Source organism: Marmota marmota, unplaced genomic scaffold (assembly GCF_001458135.2).
Source record: "Marmota marmota marmota unplaced genomic scaffold, marMar, whole genome shotgun sequence".
In the NCBI taxonomy this organism is placed as follows: Eukaryota; Metazoa; Chordata; class Mammalia; order Rodentia; family Sciuridae; genus Marmota; species Marmota marmota.
Genome location: NW_026001039.1, coordinates 1 through 2,433, shown reverse-complemented (window position 1 = coordinate 2,433; position 2,433 = coordinate 1). Strand labels below are relative to the sequence as shown.

At 32.2% G+C, this 2,433-nt stretch overlaps 1 long non-coding RNA gene across 1 annotated transcript; it reads right to left on the bottom strand.

Annotated features, from left to right (window-relative positions):
• Positions 1–854: 854 nt before the first annotated feature.
• LOC107135111 lies at positions 855–2,422 on the bottom strand. The gene is made up of 2 exons (XR_001502521.2): positions 1,620–2,422; positions 855–990 (listed from the first exon to the last, which is right to left on the bottom strand). It is a non-coding gene; the product is annotated as an uncharacterized LOC107135111 (long non-coding RNA).
• Between the last annotated feature and the right edge of the window lie 11 nt (positions 2,423–2,433).

The following is a 2,433-nucleotide window of genomic DNA, read 5'->3' as shown; positions in this document are numbered from 1 at the left end:
TTATTTAATTATTTATTTTTGTGGTGCTGGGGATTGAACCCACTTTATCACTGAGTTACATAACCAGCCCTTTTCTATTTTTTTATTTTGAGACAGGGTTTTGCTAAATTGCTTAGGGACTCACTAAGTTGCTGAGGCTGGTCTTGAACTTATGATCCTTCTGCATCACCCTCTCAAGTCACTGGAATTACAGGTATGCACCACCATGTCCAGCCATAATCTAGAATTTTTTAGCTCAAGAACCTCCCTGGAATTCTCCACAAAGCTTCAGAAGGCCCAAATTCAAATTTAAAAACATTAATCAATTTGATAACCCTATTCTATCTTCCGTGTGTGTGTGAGATAATGAGGATTGAACTCAGGGCCTCCGGCATGTTAAGCAAGTGCTCTACTACTAAGCTACATCTCCAGCCCACTTTATTTCTTAAGTTCACTATTCAGGATGAAATATCAGTATCAACTTGATAAAAGTACAGGGTGACTTTTATCAAAATACTTGGAAACACAGCGTTTCAGATTTTGGAGTTTTTTGAATTTGGGAATATTTGCACAGATTTTACCAACTGAGCAGACTTAATCCAGAAATATAAAATGCTCCAAAACTGAGCATCAAGTTGGTTCTCAGAAAGTTTTGGATTTTATAGTTTTGGATTATAGGTGCTCAGAATAGAACATGATTTACCACCATTTCTTTAATTAATCCACTCAATTAATGAAATATTTCAGTATTACTGAAAATGTGCCCCTTTAAACTTTTTTAAAAAAATAAAAACATTCTTAAAAAGGCTTTATACTAACTACTTCCCACCTTTTCTAATGACTCTTTAAAAAACCTGAACTACTGCATTCATCAACTTGATACTCACATCTTGATTATATTCCAAGAAGACATGGAAATTTAGATCTTTTCTCAAAATAGGATGTGCTGCCACACGACATAGGAACACTTCATGCATTGCAACTGTCTTCTTGAATATTGCCAAATATTCACTAGAACAACACACAAAATTAAAGGCAAAAAACTATCAACTAGAAAGTCATCTGCAATAAATTTTTTCAGGAAATACTTTGGATTATTCTAAAAGCAAAATCAGGAATACAAAATACAATTCATGTAAACAAAGGTTTTAATTGAACTGTTAATTAAATATATAAAACACAGCCCTAAAAAAGACTTCATGCTGGTTAATAGTATTTATTATATCTAAATGTTAATATTTTTAAATTTTACAAACTTTTCTCACTATGCAAGTTGATGTTAAAGGTCTATGGGGGTGTTTATTTTTACCTCCAGAGAAATTATGATATAACCTTAGGTTTCAATTTTTACTACTGATTTTAATTTTAAATACCTTAGTACAAAACATACCAAAATCCAAACCTCAGCATATTTTCAATGTTAATCATTATTTTCATCTAATGACCCAAACACACAAGAAACACACCATAGACTGGTTTTTGCCATTACACTGAAGAAATCTGTTTAAGAGATTTTAATATCACCATCAATGAATCCTAGTGAACATATAGTAATACACGTCAGTTTGAGGGAAGGAAAACACTCAAAAAGCCCAATATTCTTGCTTCAACTACGTGCAAGAAGGATAAGTTTTACATACCAGCAAACCAGCAGGATCAATGTTGGGAGAAGTTTGATCTCTGTGAGGGTAGTCATTCAGTGAAGACAAAAAAGAAGGATGCAGAGGATGGAGGTAGCAGTAGAATAAACCCAAGGTTCTGTTATCCAACCCCTAACCAGACCACAAAAGAATCATGATCAGGGCCACTGGAAAATCACAGATTCTCCAATATTATTATGCTTTCCTAATTTTCAGTTTTCAATCTTATAAACTTTAAAAATGTTTGCTATCAGATTATTGCTTGCACCCATACTGACAGAATAATTAAAATATCTGTCACTTTATACTTTGACAAAGAAGATCTATTTGGATAATTTTTCTTTTCAAAAGAGTTTATGTAGCTATTCTGAAGAGGAGTCTAGTAGCTCTATAAATATATGCTTGAAAACTGAAACTCAGTGGAAGAGAAGAAAAAGAAATGCAAGAAGAGAAATGACCATAAAAAAAAGATATGGAAGTGACAATAAAGCAAGGACAATTATTTCCTTGTACAACTCTCAAAATAGAAATAATTTAGAAACTCCAAAGCATAAATGTTCAATAAAAGGGGAAAAACTGTATTTTTAGCAAATAAGCTAAAAATGAAATTTAAACTATCACAATTTTCCAAGGACTTAACACATTAATAGTGTATATAGAACCAATAGTTAATGAAAAACAATTCTAAACTATTCTCTGGTTCCTTTGCTTCTATTCTTTTCCTTTTGGTCAGAAGTCAAAGGCAGAGAAAAGGAGAAGAAAACTATTACATGTCAAAAAAAAAAAAAAAAAAGGGAAGAAGAAGAGAGAGAAG